This window comes from Eriocheir sinensis, unplaced genomic scaffold (genome assembly GCF_024679095.1).
Source record: "Eriocheir sinensis breed Jianghai 21 unplaced genomic scaffold, ASM2467909v1 Scaffold227, whole genome shotgun sequence".
Lineage (NCBI taxonomy): Eukaryota > Metazoa > Arthropoda > Malacostraca > Decapoda > Varunidae > Eriocheir > Eriocheir sinensis.
Window position 1 is genome coordinate 501,825 of NW_026111529.1, and position 5,387 is coordinate 507,211.

At 43.5% G+C, this 5,387-nt stretch overlaps 1 long non-coding RNA gene across 1 annotated transcript; it reads right to left on the reverse strand.

The window, feature by feature from the left end:
* Positions 1-1,404: 1,404 nt before the first annotated feature.
* On the reverse strand, positions 1,405-3,660 carry LOC126990945 (uncharacterized). Its single transcript, XR_007744948.1, has 2 exons — positions 2,061-3,660; positions 1,405-1,951 (listed from the first exon to the last, which is right to left on the reverse strand). It is a non-coding gene; the product is annotated as an uncharacterized LOC126990945 (long non-coding RNA).
* Between the last annotated feature and the right edge of the window lie 1,727 nt (positions 3,661-5,387).

The following is a 5,387-nucleotide window of genomic DNA, read 5'->3' on the forward strand; positions in this document are numbered from 1 at the left end:
ACGTACATGGGACTCCTTAATTGTCAACTTGGACATGTTTCTTAATTAATATTCAGATCACCTGACTCCGTGCGTGTGTTTGTGTGTGTGTGTGTGTAACCTTGGCCGTATACGCGGGCGGTGTGGGCGTGCGTGCGTGGGGGCGCGAAGCTGGGCGTTGACAGAGACATTTTGCGGTTTGTACTGTAGGCGGTGAAAGGCTCCTGTAAATGGTGGTGATGGTGGTGATACTGGTGGTGGTGGAGGTGGTCAAGGTTCTGGGTAGGTGGTGAAGGAAGTAGTAATAGTAGTAGTCTGATGGTGGTGGTGATGGTTGGTGGTGGTGACTTTGGTAATGACAGTAGTAATAGTGGTGGAGTTGATCATGAGAGGTATAGTAGTCTGATGGTGGTGGTTGAAGGGAGAGGGGGGGTACTGATTATGGAGGAGGTGATGGTTGCAGTGGCGGTGGTGGCAGTAGGAAGGTGTGGTACTGATTATGGTAGTGGTGGCAACGTTGCGCTGGTGGTGGTGGTGGTGCCCTATTTTGACTATGCATAATGCTGTGGGTTTTGCGGGAAAGTTTATATCGGATTAAGAGAAAGACACGCACAGTTTTGCATAATGAAAGTTGACCCCGAGGTTTTAGAGGGGACGCCGCGCTCGAAATAGCAAGAAAAATAAAAGGAAAAAAGGAGAATGAATTAAAGAGAATGGAAAAATGTAAGAAATGAAAATGGTAAACAGGGAAGAATAAATGAGAGAAAAATGTTAATAAGGGAAAGGAAAAAATATGAAGAAGGATAATGAGAGAGAGAGAGAGAGAGAGAGAGAGAGAGAGAGAGAGAGAGAGAGAGAGAGAGAGAGAGAGAGAGAGAGAGAGAGAGAGAGAGAGAGAGAGAGAGAGAGAGAGAATAAAGAAGAGTAAATGAGAACAGGTCACGGTGAGGGAACAAAAATAAAGAATAAAATAAAATAAAACAGGTGATGAGGGAGAAAGAAAGGAAGAGTAAAGCAATCAACAGCTGGCGCGAGAGAATAAAGAAGAGTAAAGGAGAACATGTCACGGTGAGGGAACAAAAATAAAGAAAATAAAAACTAATTAAAACAGGACAGGTGGTGAGGAAGAGGAAAAAAAATAGATAATATGACTAAACAGATGGCGTGTAATAGAAAAAGTAAAAATAAGACGGGTGGTGAGAAACAAAGAAAATAAGAAAAAAAAGTTGTAACCCAAAACAAGTGGTGCGTAGAAAAGGAAAGTGGATAACCAGAACAGGTGGTTAGGTGGATGTGCAAAAAAAAGAAAAAAAAAAGAAAAAAAAATATAAGAAAGTAACCCAGAACAAGCGATGCGTTAAGAAAAGCCTCCACTGAATGTACTTTCGTCCACCTAATTGCCGTAGAGAGAGAGAGAGAGAGAGAGAGAGAGAGAGAGAGAGAGAGAGAGAGAGAGAGAGAGAGAGAGAGAGAGAGAGAGAGAGAGAGAGAGAGAGAGAGAGAGAGAGGGAATGGCAGGAATGGCAGGTTAATTGATACTTCTGAGGGGGAGAAAATCCTTGCAGCTTTATATAAATTTTTCGCACTTGTTTAACCCACATAGCAGGGATTTGAGAGAGAGAGAGAGAGAGAGAGAGAGAGAGAGAGAGAGAGAGAGAGAGAGAGAGAGAGAGAGAGAGAGAGACCTACACACACCTGCCAGTCAAGGTACGAAAAATGATCAGACTTAGACGTAAAGTAAGATATATAGACCCGTAATCTCAGATGCTTTCGGCGCTCACAACAACTCTTCCCAAAGGCCACAAAAGAGATTAGTCGGGTTCTCAGGAGTGTTTTTTCACATTCATGGTGCAGAGGCATCTTCAAACTATCCCCATGCTCATAAAACTACCCATGGAATTACTAACACAGCCTCCATGAAAGCCTTACCAAATGTGTGTGTGTGAGTCCTGAAATGCTCAAGAAAACGGACCTTCTCGCACTTCTCAGCTTATGAAACTATCCTTGGAAACACTAACACAGCCTATACGAAAGCCTTACCAAATGTGTGTGTGAGTCCTGAAATGCTCAAGAAAACGGACCTTCTCGCACTTCTCAGCTTATGAAACTATCCTTGGAAACACTAACACAGCCTATACGAAAGCCTTACCAAATGTGGGTATGTAAGCCCCGAAATGTTTGGGAATATGGGCCACCTCGCACTTCTCAGGACTCAAGGCGGTTCTCAGGAGGGGTGGGAAGGAGAACACAGCCTAATGGAGTGTGAAACAGACGTGGGTGCTGCGGGGAAGGGACTGGAGAAGGCGGACGAGGGATGTAAGGGAGGTAGAGCAGTGTGTACGTATGTGTGTGTGTTCGGTGGGAGTGACTACAATAACAGAACTTTGGGATATGAAAAAGTCTTCTTATATTTCGAGGTTTAGCTATTATCTTTATTATTATTATTGTGAGACGAGACAGGTAGAGAGGGAGGAGTGCGGACACTATATACATTACCTGTTCACCAACACCCAAACACCTGAGACGCCGAGAAAGAGAGAATGAAAGTGAGAGCGTTGGGAAAGAAGGAGAAAGAGAACGAGGAGTTTGCGGTGAACGTAACAACATACACACACACACACACACACACACACACACACACACACACACACACACACACACACACACACATAAACACGCACACCAAAAAAAAAAAAAAAAATCATTCGTAATATAACCTGATATAAGTTTTTACTGGAATCTTATCATACATTTTAGTCTTTTTGATAACGCGATAGTATTTTTTTTACTATAATCTTATCACGTATATAGTTTTTTTTTCTTAAAGCATCGCTCAGATCCCATCAGAGCGAAAGGGATCAACAGAAACTTAATAAACACACACACACACACACACACACACACACACACACACACACACACACACACACACACAAAAGATACCATTGAAAGTGAAAATGCAAATCCCAGACCAAAAAAGCCAAACAAATATATATTCACGAGGCGAGAGAGAGAGAGAGAGAGAGAGAGAGAGAGAGAGAGAGAGAGAGAGAGAGAGAGAGAGAGAGAGAGAGAGAGAGAGAATATTTAATGCAACACGATCTGCTTAATTGAAAGAGTAAAAAAAAAAATCTGCATATGTAAAAGAAAGAAGAGAAAAAAAAACTAAATATATTCATAAGGACGAGGAGGAAAAAGTGAATTGGGGAAGATAAAAAAATCGAGACGTTAGGCGATGAACCTTTATTTTTTCTAAGAGAGGGAAGAGAAGGAGAGAAAGGGAAAGTAGAAGAAGGGAATTAGAGAAGGAAGAGAAGGATGAAGGAATACTGAAGAACCAGATGACAAGGAGAAGAGAAGGGGAAAGAGGAAGAAGGAGGAGAAGTAAGAGAGAGAGAGAGAGAGAGAGAGAGAGAGAGAGAGAGAGAGAGAGAGAGAGAGAGAGAGAGAGAGAGAGAGAGAGACAAGAAGAGAAGGGGGAAGTGAAGTAAAAGAGGGAGAAATGAAGAGAGGAGACAAAAAAGAGAAGGGTAAAGAGGAAGAAGGAGGAGAAGTAAGAGTGGAAGAGTAAGAGGAAGAGAGGGAAGAGATGGAAGTAAGGAGGAAAGAGTTGCCTTGAATTTCGAATGGAGGAAAAATCTTGCATATCTTAAAGGGAGGGAGAGAAAAAGTTTACCTAAGACCGTGAATACTCTCTCTCTCTCTCTTTTCAACACAAAGTTTGAAGAGACATTGAAGTATTGAATCCTCCTCCTCCTCCTCCTCCTCCTCCTCCTCCTCCTCCTCCTCTTCCTCCTCTTCCTCCTCCACTCATCATCCCTTCGTCTCCATCTCTTCACCCTCCTCACCCTCTCTCTCTCTCTCTCTCTCTCTCTCTCTCAGATATATTTAGTTATGTTGTTTCCTTGGCCCAGACCTTCTACCTCATCCCCTTTACTCTTCCCTCCCTCCACCTCCTCCTCCTCCTCCTCTTCTTCCTCTTCCTCCTCTCAACCTATCTCCCGTAGCCCAAGGGAAGAAATCACCTGGGAATCTGATTGCCTAAATTCCTACAGGTGTGTTAGTGCGTGTGTTGGTGTGGCTGCTTCACCTGATTTTGTGTAAGACAGGTGTGTGTGGAGCAGGTGTTCGGTGGAGGGAAGGGGCAGGAGGAGGAAGAGAGAGGAGGGAGGAAAGTAGGTGGAGGAAGGGATATGCTGGTTGTGTAAGTACAGAAATGGAGGTAAGAAGAGAGAGAGAGAGAGAGAGAGAGAGAGAGAGAGAGAGAGAGAGAGAGAGAGAGAGAGAGAGAGAGAGAGAGAGAGAGAGAGAGAGAGAGAGAGAGAGAGAGAGAGAGAGAGAGGAAACTTATTGAAGATTTAAACACTATTATGTTCTTCGGAAATGGAAGGAAAAGAAAAGAAGGGAAATTAAAAGAGGATTTAAGAACAACTATTTTCTTCATATTCGGAAATGGGGGGAAAAGGAGAGAGAGAGAGAGAGAGAGAGAGAGAGAGAGAGAGAGAGAGAGAGAGAGAGAGAGAGAGAGAGAGAGAGAGAGAGAGAGAGAGAGAGAGAGAGAGAGAGGAAACTTAGAAGATTTAATACCTTCAATTTCTTCTTATCCTTACTCCACTTTTCTTGCACATATTCATCTTATACCTTCAACATTCCCTCCTTTGTGCAAGTTCAGAGAGGAAATGGGCAAGAACAGGCTCACTAACAGGCTGGTGAATGAGTGGAATAAACTGATCAGATAGCTATGTAGTTAAGGCGAACACTATTGAAAGCTTGAAATGGAGGTTAGATGTATTAATGTATGGGGAGGGCATTTGGTAACACAATCTCAGGAGCTGCCGTGTGTAGGCCGTCTGTCTGTCTGTGTGTCCGTCTGGCCTCTGGTAGTCTCCATATATCCTTGTGTGTCCATGTGTAGGTGTTAGGACGGAGGAGGAAAGTGGAGAGAATGGAGGAATGTTAGGAGTATATGTGGGCTGAGGAGTGGAGGAAAAAAAGTAAAGAAAGAGGAGAGTGAGGAAACTAAGAAGGATGTTAGAGAGTGGGATTAAAAAAGCAGGTGAGGAAAGAAGTTGCTTGTTAAATAATGTGGATGGAGGTAAGAAAGAAAGAGAAGGAAGAAAAAGAAAGAAGGGGAAGGTGGGAATCAAGTAGAGAGAGGGAAGGAGTAAATGGTGGAGGAAGGAAAGAAGGAAAGGAAAGACAGACAGAAAGACAAAGAAATATCAAGGTTGTGTGGGTAGAGAAGTAGAGGGAAAGATAAAAAGGAGAGCAAACCAAGGGACATGTTAAGCTGTGTAGGAGTAGATGGCGGAGGAGGAGGAGGAGGAGGAGGAGGAGGGGAGAGAGGAAACTGAAGGGGATGCCAAGTGGTGTGGGTAAGAGAAGAGGAGGTTTAGAGAGGTTACAGA